The sequence below is a fragment of the Mastomys coucha genome, unplaced genomic scaffold, assembly GCF_008632895.1.
Source record: "Mastomys coucha isolate ucsf_1 unplaced genomic scaffold, UCSF_Mcou_1 pScaffold14, whole genome shotgun sequence".
In the NCBI taxonomy this organism is placed as follows: Eukaryota; Metazoa; Chordata; class Mammalia; order Rodentia; family Muridae; genus Mastomys; species Mastomys coucha.
In genome coordinates, this window is record NW_022196896.1 from 105895082 (window position 1) to 105907942 (window position 12861).

The 12861-nt window shown below is 41.7% G+C and overlaps 1 long non-coding RNA gene across 2 annotated transcripts in view; it reads left to right on the forward strand.

Moving 5' to 3' along the window:
- Nucleotides 1-12077, forward strand: part of LOC116088642 — a 30162-nt gene extending 18085 nt beyond the window's left edge. Inside the window, exons 4-5 of one of the 2 annotated variants that reach the window (XR_004117958.1) lie at nt 3108-3286; nt 11585-12077. This is a non-coding gene — a long non-coding RNA (uncharacterized LOC116088642). The remainder of the gene's footprint in view (nt 1-3107; nt 3287-11584) is intronic. The other variant, XR_004117957.1, reaches the window with a different exon arrangement.
- Nucleotides 12078-12861: the final 784 nt, after the last annotated feature.

The window sequence follows — 12861 nt, forward strand, 5'->3', positions numbered from 1 at the left end:
TCTGAGCTCTGTGAGGGCACACTATGATCTCCATGCCAGTTCAAGGTAGTGTATTATGACCTCGACGAAGATGCAATATGAGCTTTTAAAATACCACTCTGGGCCTAGTACATGTCACTATGGGCACAATATAAGTTCACTGTGAGGTCTATATAGGGCATTATAAGCTTTGGCTAGGGCTATATGAGCTCTACATTGTATGTTTTGTGGTTATGAAGGGCTATGATAGGTATACTGAGAACTCTATAAATATGTGGTATGATCTCTAAATAGGTATACTATGAACTAGTGGGTGGGCTATGGCTTACACCCAGAGACCCTGGAGCTTCAGGAGCTCTGAACATCACAACAGGACATACGCCTTGAATTCTATACAAGTACGGCACGGGCTCAGTGCAGGCTATCATCCCAAGGGAGGTCCTTTGTGGGTTCCAAGATTTACTATGAGCTCTAAATGGGGTACTTTGAGCTTACTAAGATCATTGGGAGTCTCTCATAAGTATATATATATATATATTGGAAGTGGGCTGTGCCTATTAGAATCTTCATAGTAGTCTTTGGATACTTACATGCTATTTTAATTTTCTTTTCTTCTTATTTGCAATCAATCAACCCTTAGATCATCGCATAGCAATCTAACTCAGTCTCTCTGGGTTTCCTTGATCATCCTGAGACCTAAAAGTCAACAAAGACTTAGCAAAGACTATAGCAAAGATGCTATAACTGTTCAATACCTGTGGTAGTTTAATGAGAAGGTCCCCTACAGGCTCGTATATTTGAATGCTTAGTCCCCTGGCAGTGAAGTTGTTTGGGAAGGATTAGGGGGTGTGGCCTTTGTGGTTGTTGTTTCAAGATGTAACCTCCCGGCCACTGTGAGAGCTTACTACCTGGATCACTACCACCCCCTGGAACCAGGAGCCCCCAATAAACTCTTTCTCCTGTAAGTTGCCTTGGGCGTGATATCCTTCCACAGCAATAGGAAAGTAACTAAGAGCCATCCCTTAAATGTTTTAGGGTTGCGGCTTTTGAGTAGGAGTGGCGAGGCGGCTAGTCAGCTATGAGGAAGCTTGGATGTTACTGAGGATAGACTTCTTCTTATTGGTAGCTTGTAAAACTAGCACCTGAAACTGCAGGTGAAGTTTAGTTGCTTGTCAAAAGATAGATTTCATCAACCTATCTTTTAGTGAAGATAGGACATTCTAAACTTTTGCAAAGATCACAAGACTACTATAGTACCTAGCTACTGTCTAGTTAGGAAGAACAAAGAAGTATTGTTCCCTCAAAGACATAGGATTGCCTCCTCCTCTAAGAGTCAGTCCAAATGGACTGATTGGTGAAGTGGACTTTAAACACTCGTCAGGAAGCGGCCATCTCATATATAGATGGACACAACGCTCTCTCCGGCTATTGCAGTGTTTCCCTCTGCTATGGCCCCTTCAGCTACCACTGTCCACTTGCCTTGAGTGTACTCCACTGTACTCTGAAATGAGCCGTCAGTCTTCTACACTACACCCTGTGTCTTGTTTAAATACATTTGATGGAGATTCCAAAGACCAGGGAGCTGATGAGTAAGCTACCAGTTAACAGTTGTTTAACCAACTTTAGGGTTAATTAGAGCGGCAGAATCAAATGTGGGTTCCTGGAGACCAGGGAGGTGAAGGTAGGTCCAGATGAGATCTAGACAGATAAATGAGTGAAGAGCACCTCCAGATGAACTCATAGGATATGGATGGATGGTGATTCAAGTAGGTCTCATCACTACCGGGGACTGAGCCAAGCTGAAGTTCTGGGGGAGTCGGGTGCTCTCTGCCTATCTGTACCTTGACTCACCCTGAGTGGCCAGATTACAGGTTGGTGGAAACTGTTACCTTCACAGTGCTTAGGTTCAGGATGTTCAGGGGAGGGTGTTGCATCAAAATTTTCCCCAGTCTGGTTTGTTAGATAAATTCTTGAGCTAGTTTTCCTGATAGGGTTTTAATATGGCCATGTGTTCCTATATTACCAATTCACTCTATATTATAAGTGAAGTCTGTCAGTCTATCTATGTCCCACGGACAGTATGAGATAGATGCCATTGTTTATATGTCCACCAAAGTGCAGAGACATGAAGACCCAGCCCTAAGAAAGCACTGTTTTTTGGCTTTTTAAAAAAAGATTTATTTATTTGTTTTATGTGAGTACACTGTAGCTGTCTTCAGATGCACCAGAAGAGGGTGTCAGATCTCATTACAAATAGTTGTGAGCCACCATGTGGTTGCTGGGATTTGAACTCAGGACCTTTGGAAGAATAGTCAGTGCTCTTACTGAGTCATCTTACCAGCCCAGAAAGCACTGTTTTATATAATATGAGAGAGCTTCATTTAGAGGTCAGCTTTCCAGAGGAGCTGTTCTGTACACTGGAAACCACTGATCTGCACATTACCAAGTAACTTAGAGCAGAGCCTCTGCCCCACTCGCTTCCCACACTGGAAATTCCTGAGCAGCCATAGAAAGCTCATGGAGTTTCCTCTGAAGCTTGTCATTGTTCTTCCCATCTGACCCTTAACATCACACAAAAATTCCTGTCTGGGGCTTTAAGGCTCATGTGTAGCAGCTAAATCCTTTCCTATCCGACCTCTTCTTCCGCATAACTAAGTGGGCCACCGTCTTTGGATTAATGACTGGGGTCTTCTGCTTCCTACACCGTCGCCAGGCAGGTCACCTAGCTATAGAGGTCACTGTACTGATGACCATGTGCGCATTATTCTCCAGTCTCCTGGACCAAGGCTCTGCCCATGCAACCCCACTGCTCGCACATACTCTTACGCCCAAGTCCCTTGAGCTGTATTCCAAATGTGTCCATCACCCATTGTATGGACTGTCGTCTCTTGTCTCCAGTAGAATTAGACCTTATAAATGGTGTTTATGAGTCTGTGCAATTCTTTGCAGGCCTTTGCCTAAGAGGATTTAGTTACAAAATTCCTAAAAGACTCTTTTTATAATGTAAATTCACCCTTTGTCATGTAAATCCCATCCTGTGGTCCCTGAGGACAGAATGAGAGCAATATTAACTTACTGTTTAATTATTCTTCTTCCTTCCTCCCTCTTATTTCTGTCCACTATTTAAGGATTCCAGAGACAGGAAACACAGGCTCCACCACTTCCCGCCATCCCCCAACCACCACCACATTCTATAGCACCTTTGCAACTGGAGTACAATGTCCTCGAGAATGTCACAACAAACTGAAAACTATCAGACATCCAAATGGACTTCGAATTACTCTGAATCTGACAGCAGTGCCCATTGGTATTCATTTGCCTTAATTCATTATTTGTTTTATTGCTAAATTACAACCATACTTAGTACATATCGGGTTGGTTTGTTGGTTTGTTTGTTTTTTGCTTTTTTAAAAATATCATCAGAATTGAAGCTAGAGCATGTTAGGCAAGAACTCTGTCAAATGAGCAATATCCTTAGCTCTCTGTACTTTTTGAAGCCGCGTCTTCCTAAATTACCCATGCTGGCCTTGAACTTAATACAATCTTGCTTTGGCCTCCTGAACAGCTGGAGTTAAAGGCCTGAACCACACAGAAACACCTTTATTATTCTTAGATAGAACAAGAAGAAAAGCCAGCCATGGTAGTACCTGCCTTTTAATCCCAGCTATTGGGAGGCTGAAACAGATAGCTCTCCGTGAATATGAGGTTGGCCTGATTGACATAGGGAGTTCCAGGGCTATGTAGAGAGAACCCCACATGGATCTGTAAACCCATCCTAAGCCATCAACTCTACTGGGTCTGGGCTGTCAGCTGCCAGGTATGCCCCTGCGACGCTGATCAGCTCCTGGGTCTTCTCAAGTCCAGCATAGAAGGCGGGGTAAGGCTGTGGTGGCCAAGAGCCTAAAGCTTAGCTTCAGTCCTTCTATGTTCTGTGCAAAGTGGCCACTGTGTATCCTGGAAGTTAGGGGGAGGCACCTTGAGCTCAGACAAGATGGCGATGATGAAGTTGAGGAAGTTCAAAGCCCAAGGAGGTAGCACCAAAGTGTCAGAAACTCCATCAAGGAAGGGAGAGGAAGATCCAAGTGTTCTGGCAAAGCTGACATTGGAAGGCCTGGTCACAAGAGCCTGCCCACCCAAGTCCTGTGGTACCTGGCAAGCCTCTGTGCCCATACTTGAATCCACCAGCAGAGAGACCAGATGCCCAAGTGGCTGCCACCAGATGCCACCAAGGACTGCTCGACTGTCTCCTCTGTGCACTATGTCTACCACACTGGTCCACTGTGTTCCAGAACCTCAGTAACTGACCGAGGTTGCCAAGCCCTGGCCAGGCTGAAGGCACCACACTTCCTAGGTCTGCATCCCCCTTGGAACAGGGCCAAGAACCCAAAAGAAGCTGATAGGATCCAACGTACTTGCTCATCCAAGCCCTGAAGGACCCTTTAGGGAAGGAGTTATCTCTGAAGACTTCCTATAGGAGAATGTAAAAAGAAAGACACTAATACTCCCCCTAGGTCATGTCAGGTACCAAAACTTAGCTTCTTTTTTTCTTTTTTTCTCTTTCTTTCTTTCTTTCTTTCTTTCTTTCTTTCTTTCTTTCTTTCTTTCCTCCTCCTTCTTCTTCTCCTTCTTCTTCTCCTCCTCCTCCTCCTCCTCCTCCTCCTCCTCCTTCTCCTCCTCCTTCTTCTTCTTCTTTTTTTAATTAACTTTCTTCTGCCTCCTGAGTGCTAGGATTAAGAACATTTGCTGCCCTGCTGGGCTTTCACAGTTTTGCTGACAGCATGAAGCTCAGTCTCAGCCTTCTCATTAAATAATGCTGCTTTCTTTGAGACCAACCAATCAACCAACCAGCCAGCCAACCAACCACCAATAGCCCACAGGGCCCGGGTGCCCTGTCTGTTACACCCTTCCACTTGTGCAGAGAACTGTGTGCACATGTGTTCCTCTGCTTTCACTGAGCCCACAAGCAGCCTAAGAGTCATGCAGAGACCTGGTTTTCCGCTGTCCTTCTAGCCGTGAATTCTCCCGGATGAGCTATTCTGCAGTTGACTACAGCTCTGTCCTCCCTACAAAAGAAAATCAGAAAGAAACACTTAAGAACTCCCTTTTCATTGCTCTTTCTTCCCCCATTCTTTTCCTTCCTCTTCAGCACCAATAACCTTCAAGGCCATTGTCACTTTGCACACTGGAAGGCACGCTGCAGAGTCTCACAGCCCGGAGGACTGCCCAAGCATATAGTCCTGTTGAGTTAGACAGAATCCCACTCTCTCTTTACCAGCCTTCCCTAGGGAGTCTGGCCAGCAGACTGCACCTAGCCAGGACAAGGGACAGCTGCGAATAGAATGATAGATACTGACTCCAAAAAAAAAAAAAAAAAACAAACAAAAAACAAAACAACAACAACAATAAAAAAAAAAACTTATCTTAGAAAAAGTGCTTAGAGGTTTTCAGTCCTTTCCATCTCTCTTACGGGTCCGACCCAAGGACTACTATCTTTCTCATTTCCAAGGTCGTCTCTGGAGGGGCTGAGAGGCTCCGGCAGAGCTCTATGGTTCTCATTCAACGTGAGAGGATCTCCAGTCAACTGTGCACGGAACTGAAGACAAATGCCTTTATTCACTACTTGTTTCATGAGGATAAGCTGTAGCGCATAAAAGTCCCAGCTGGCCTTAGCGGAGGTGACGACTTTTCTTAGACTGGCATCGCGTGGAGGACCACCCAGCTTGTTCCCTCAAGTGTCCGTACACTTCGAACGTGCAAGGAAAGAGGGTTGTGAGTGTGGGCTGGGCTGTGCTGGGGAGGGGGCAGTCACAGAATCCAAAGGCATGAAAAGAATTAGGAATTGTGGCATTTTGAAATAGCAAGAGATTTACTCTCCCACTCAGTTCAGAAGCCCACAGAAGGCTTCTCCCAGCCCTGGCTGGGAAGCTCTTTCTAACCCTGGATGAACTGCCTTCCGAAAATAGGAACCCTTTACCCAGAAAGGGCAGTCAGACCGCTCGTGATAGGCCGTTTGTAAGGCCTCCAGAAGCCAATCATATATCAGGTTACCGCTCCAAGGCTTGCGGAATTCTAAGTGAACAGGGTTTTACAAAGGCTGGACCAGCTTAAGGTGCTGTGAACAGGGTTTTTTCTATGCTCCCTTCAACTGAAGACTAAACCCAACACTTTCCACTGAGCACTCAGTCAAAGACTCTATGGTAAAACAGGATTTTAAAAACAAAACCAAAAACAAACAAAACAAACAAACAAAAAACAAAACCAAAAACCTGGACTTTAAAAGAACGAACTGGAGGGCCCCTATAGTGTTAGAGCCCTTCTGTTTATAGCAGCATCAGTGTGGAGGTCTAATTAAGATACTGTGGTATGTCAATTAACAATATGCTACGAAAGGAGGAAACTGTGTAAATGGACCTGTGATTATCCCATATAAAATTTCTTTTGAGACGCTATAGTTATCTCAAAATAAAATGGTTCTCTTAAACATGTTAAGAATTTAGGGTTTAGGGACTGGGGTATAACTCAGTTGGTAGAGGGTTGCCTAACTTGCAGGAAGCCCTGGATAAACTGAGCATGGTGATGTATTCCTATGATCCCAGCCCTCAGGAAGAGGATAAGGAATTTTTACTACTTAGCCCAGGCTACCCTGGGCTACCTGAGACCTGTCTCAAAAAAAAAAAAAAAAAAAAAAAATATATATATATATATATATATATATATATATCTCACAAATTGTAATCGTAATTTTAGAAAAACTAATGAAATATGTGGGCTTTTAATTTCTAAAAGGTGGTTCTCGTTTTTTACAGCCGTAGGCAAGTCCTATGCTGAATCAGAGCTAGTGTGTGTGAACAAGAAAAACAGCCATGCATAGCTTTGAAGTAAGGTCCAAAAAAATCATTAAAATCTTCATGTGGCCTCCTAAACAGACTCTGCTGAGTTCTATTTGCTAGCACTTTAATTAGGATATTTGCATATAAATCGTCATGTAATTTGCCTAAATTTTCTTTTCTTATACTATATCGCACCTGGGTACCAAGGTTATATTAGCCTTATAGAACTAACTGGCAACTTCCCCATTTTCTCTGTGAAGTGGTTTGAAATAGATATATGATCTTTGTAAGTAAAATGACCTGATCTGGTGTCCTTTGAGGGGTGAGAGGCCAACGGGACCTTTTGATTCCTGGTATTATTCCTATTATGATTGTCATTTTTATGAGAATCTTTGTCGTTTAGGTATTTTGAAGATTCATAGTTTTTATATACCTTTTAGAAAAATAATTATTTCAGCAAAGTTGTAGTTGTCTGTGTGTGCTTTTATAAATCTCCACAAAGCTAAGTGTAATGACTCATATCTATAACCCCAGCATTCAGTATGCTGAAGCAGGAGAATTTCTGCATGTTTAGGGCCTAGTCTGGGCTTCAGAGTGAAACTGTATTTCAAACCATAAATGCGTACATATTCGAACTCCATTAAATATAGAGAGATATCCTCTTTTATTATGAGTGCTATTTGTCTGTTTTAGTCCATCCATTTTCTAATTTTTGTACAAAAAATAGCCTTTTATTTAATTCCCCATTCCTTTCTTTCATATTCTATATGGGGCACAAAGGTCCTGTGCTCACAGAGAAGCACTAGGGAAATCGTCTTTTCAAAGAAGGAGATGTATACCTTGCTTTCCACTTGGAAGGCTGGGAACGGATGTGGTTCATAGCCCGGTGACCTCTGTGCTATCTATCTGTATGACAGAGACCAGAGCAGGTCTATCCCCATGTTACTGTCCAGCAGCAACGTTAAAACAGTGGGTTACCTGGAAATATGGAGTTAGAAATAGATAGGAGGAGATAAAAGAGATAAGAGAGATAAGACCAGGTAGGCTAGCCGTACTGTACCTTACATATGTGCGAGGATAAAAATTAGACAACAGGAGCTGTGGTCACTCAGTCATCTTGAACTTTTAATGAATCCCCTTGTTCCCACCAACAGGTAGAATAAGTCAGACAAAACCACACCCCCAAGTACGTCAGTCCAATCAGCGACTTCCTTTTTACTCTGTGGAGCTGGAGCTTCCGAATGTAACTGGAACCAGGTTGGAGGCGTGGCAAATAGCAGGAGATGGGCAGAGAGGTGTGGCTATAAAAGGCAGGCCTCAAACCAGGAGGGTAACATCCCCAGACCTCTCAGAGGTCATATGTAGTCAATCTATAAAACCTATCTTTATGGAAGCGGTCGCCTGTACTTTGCAAAGAGTTTTGATGTAGTCATACCTTAAGCTTTGTCATGCACATGGAATTGAGTTCATTAGCACCGGGAAACTTTTTCTCTAAGTTGGCTGGGCTTAAATGTGCCTACAATAAACTGCCTGGGATCACACTCTAAAAGTTTGAATTCATACTGGCTATTGAGTTGTATTGAACCGGATTTCCTTCTTGTCATGGACATTCTGTTGGCCATGGTGTTTGCAGAGACATACCGGACCCCACCCCACCCCCGCCACGTACACTATTTTATTCCTTTCTGCTCTTTCTTTTGTTTAAGTTCTTATATTTTATGTATATAGGTGTTTTGTCTGCATGCATATCTGTGTACCATGCCTGGCTCCTGGAGTAGGCCAGAAGAGGGCATCAGATCCCCTGGACCTGGAATTTGATAGGCGTGAACAATTGCATGGGTCCGCTACAAGAGCCAGCCCAAAGATAATTTTTAGATGAATCTGTATTCACAAACACTGCATGTCCCCTTTATTTATCTTTTTCAAATGTATGTTTTCCCCTAAGTTACAGTGTATCTGAACTTGATATTGCTAATCTCTCATTTTCGGATTCTCATTTGTTTTCAAAGCATAAATCTCCCAACCCTCTGTTTTAATTTATCTTGGTACTTAACATTATGTGTATTTTGCATAAGAAAACTATTTGCTGGGCTAGAGAGATGGCTCAGCAGTTAAGAGGATTGTCTGCTCTTCTAGAGGTCCTGCATTCAATCCCCAGTAACCACAAGGTGGCTCACAACCATCTATAATGAGATCTGATGCCCTCTTCTGGCACACGGGTATGCATACACAGGTATGCAACTACCTGTTGTGATCTGAATGTCATATTTCCCTTACTACTACACTAGTGTTTCCGATACTACTGTAACAGTGGTAGGAAGGAGGACCCTTTGGAGGTGATGGGTTCCTGAAGCTACAATTTCAATCTTTAAAGAGACTGTACATCTTTGTCCATTGCTTTAGGCACAGCAAGGAAACTACATCTGTGAGCCAGGAAGAAAACCCCATCAGACACAACTCTGATGGTGTTCTGACTTATAGATTTCAATCCTCTAGAGCCACGAAGAAACGTTGTTATCAGTAAGCCACCCAGGTTATGACAATATAGCATTCCGAGCTGAATGCACTAAATTACCAAGCCAAGATTTAAAATAATGTTTGGATCCTATAGTCTCTATTTTGGTTTTTGTTTGGTTGGTTGGTTAGTTTTTTTGAGGGGGGGTTGTTTCTTTGTTTGTATGTTTTTAGTTTTTGGGTTTTTGAGACAGGGTTTCTTTGTATAGCCCTGGCTGTCTTGGAACTCACTCTGTAGAACAGGCTGATCTTGAACTCAGAAATCCACCTGCCTCTGCCTCCCAAGTGCTGGGATTAAAGGTGTGTGCCACCACTGCCTGGCAATCCTATAGTCTCTTAATTCTCCTTTAATACTAAACTAATTATATCCTCAGCTTCTGGGTTACTGTTTTTGTTACTGACTGTACAGACAGTGCTTTCATTATTCCAATAAATTCAAAATGTCTAATAACTTTGTCTTGAACAATAGCAACTAAACCCTTAGCACACCTTGAACACCTTCCATGTTGCCGGTTCAGTTTACCCATCTCTATGTAAGTTTTGAACTTAGGGAAGCAAAACAAAATTTAAGGGTGTTTTTTTTCCTGCTGTTTTACAGCCAGCAATTTATAATTGTTAGCTTATATTTTATCACTTTCTGGGCTTCTGCTCATTGTTTTGTGTTCTGGTTCTCTTCTCTTCCTAGTGAGGAATATTCTTTAATTGCTCCAGGATAGGCCTTTTTTGGACACTGCATTTAACTGTGCATTGCTGGTCACCTTCTGGCCCACAAAGCCATTTCTTTTGTTTTTTTTAAACAGATTGTCTCTTCACACTTTTCTTTTTTTGATAGCCTGTCTTTACTGGGAATTCATAATAAAACTGAAAGGAGAGCTGATAGATTCACTCAGTACTGAAATCAGAGTTAGTGACTGTTGAGGCTCTGGTCCTTGGAGGAAGGCTCAGAGCTGTGCCAAGCAAGCTTACTTGAAAAGGAGAGATGACTTTTATTTTTAATTATATATGTATTACAATTTCTAAATGTATTTGGATTTTTCTCCCCTTGGTTCAATTCATAGGAACACTAGGGTGATCACATTTGGTGTGCTGACCCCTGGTGGATTCTTCACGTGCTTATTTATGGCAATTTCTGGAGTCAGACTTCAATGCCTCCAGAGGCCAGACAGGTTATGTAAATGTACAGACAACCCTGTTTATGGCAGTAGATTGTGGTGTCATCCAGTAAAACTGGATAGAGCCACCTTTGACAACAGAATAGACAACCATGTTTTTCAAATGGTAAAGCACACACAGGTAAAGCCCAGAGTGGGTGCTTAATTAGGCCAATTACATTGGTCCCAGTTCTACATCTCAGTTGCACACAGGAAAGATATGCTGTGACAAAGTCACACCCAGATCTGGGCTGTAAGTTAATGATCACTGTTCTTTCAACAATGTATTCTGTCTTTGCAAAATGTATCAAAAACTCATCAATGTATTGGAGAGCTGTTTTATTCAAGTAAGGTTAGGTATGTACTGACAAGACCCAGTGGGGACAATATTCTTTGAGTGAATTAATGTGTTATTTCTGTGTGTTAAGCAAAAATTGCTTTGTTTTCTATATTATTTGGGGTGATGAACAGCACACTCCTCTACTATGAAAGTGAAGTGTTGTGGTAATTACACTGTTCTTACTTTTTGTTGTGTCTGTGGTTGATTGTTCTTTCTGTTGTTGTTATTCTATTTTGAGACAGAGTATTACTTTGTAGCCCTAATGACCTAATATTGTGAAGCCCAGGCCAGCCTCAGACTCCAGGAAGTCCTTCAGTATTGACCTCCCAAGTGCTATGATTTGATGTGTGAGGCACCATACCCAAGCTTTTCTCTGATATATATTTTTCTTATAATATATATAACATTATATATTTTACATATCATATTCTCGATCACACATATATACATATATAATAGTATGAATATAGTAGTATATATATGTATATATGCACATATATACATATATGTGATATACATATGTGGGTGAGTGTGTATGAATAATGATGAATAACAGCAAAACCCTTTCTTGATATGCTATTTTTATCTGGAAAATAAGATTATAGTAGGTCACATAAAGACAGCAAAAGCAGAGGTATTGTGGAGGAAATATATTTTACTGAGGTTTTAAAAAATCCAAGCTATACTTTAACTGTAATTGTCTAAGAACATTTACTTAGGCTCCCTCCAGCACTAATGATTTACACTTAGTTATTCAATTCTTTTTCTAGGACTTGCATGATGCCTAACTGCTATTTAGTTCAGTGACTGTGACTAGCATGCCTGGAAAGAATGAGAATATTCCAGAAACATTTTGCTTTTCCATTTGGCCACCAGACTATTCAAACAATACACCCCAAGAAATTGGAATTCCATAAGAATTTCACGCTGGGAAAAGAAAAAGACTGAAGACTGGGCCAGTCTGAAGCGGAATTTGTCACCTCAAAAGAGACTTACAACTTGTCAGACCATCTTGTAGAAACTACTGGAGTCCAGACAATGATGAGCTGTGGACATCAAGGGGCCATACGTTGTCTGTGCACATCTCTAGCCCTCTGCTTAAACGTAAACCTCATCCCAGGGTCTTGAAGATGATGTGTGGGGATATCATCGAATTTCTTTGTTCCTTTTCTCAAGGTGGCCCCACTGAGTAAATGTTTTTCCGCTTTTTGCTATTGTTTAACTGGGTTGGTGAAGACGAGTAAAGGAACCTGGCTTATGGTGGCTTCTATGGTCCATTTTGTTAAGTCTCAGGATTTCCATCCCCATTCTCTGCATGTTAAGCACCATATTTCCATCCTGCTCTATGATCTGAAATTTTGTTTCATCATGGTAATGTTATATTGAACCTGTTCTAAGCACTGAGTGGGTCCATTCCATCTGCAAATCTACATCATTCTCTCCTAGCCTAAAGAAGAAGAGGAGAAGGACGATGAATTATTATTATTACCTTGATGTTAGCTTCTTCTTATCGGATCCCTCCTTCCCTGTTGTCTCTGGAATTAATGTAGGCATCCAAAATCTTAGAGCAATCCTCCATTTTTGTTGTTCTTTCCTTGCTTCCTATTCACTCTCTCAACTTTATCCTCCAATCCTTTTGTGGGGTCTCTCATTCCTATGGTGGTATTTTTAATTCCAAAAGTGCCACTTTACTTTCCAGTGCTTTGGGGAAGGGACTATTGTGCTGAGTTTTGTTTTATTTTTAGAATACTTTCTTGTTGCTTCATTTGTTCTATATATTTTCTTTAAAAATTTTTTTACTATACCTATTTACATGTATGTGTACTATGGCATGTATGGTGAGATCAGAGGACAAATTATGAGTTAAGTATTTTTTTTTATTATTTTTATTTTCTTAAAGAATTATTTATTATTATATCTAAGTACACTATAGCTGTCAGAGGCCATCCAATCTCATTACAGATGGTTGTGAGCCACCATGTGGTCGCTAGAGTTTGAACTCAGGACCTTCAGAAGAACAGTCAGTGCTCTTAACCACTGAGCCATC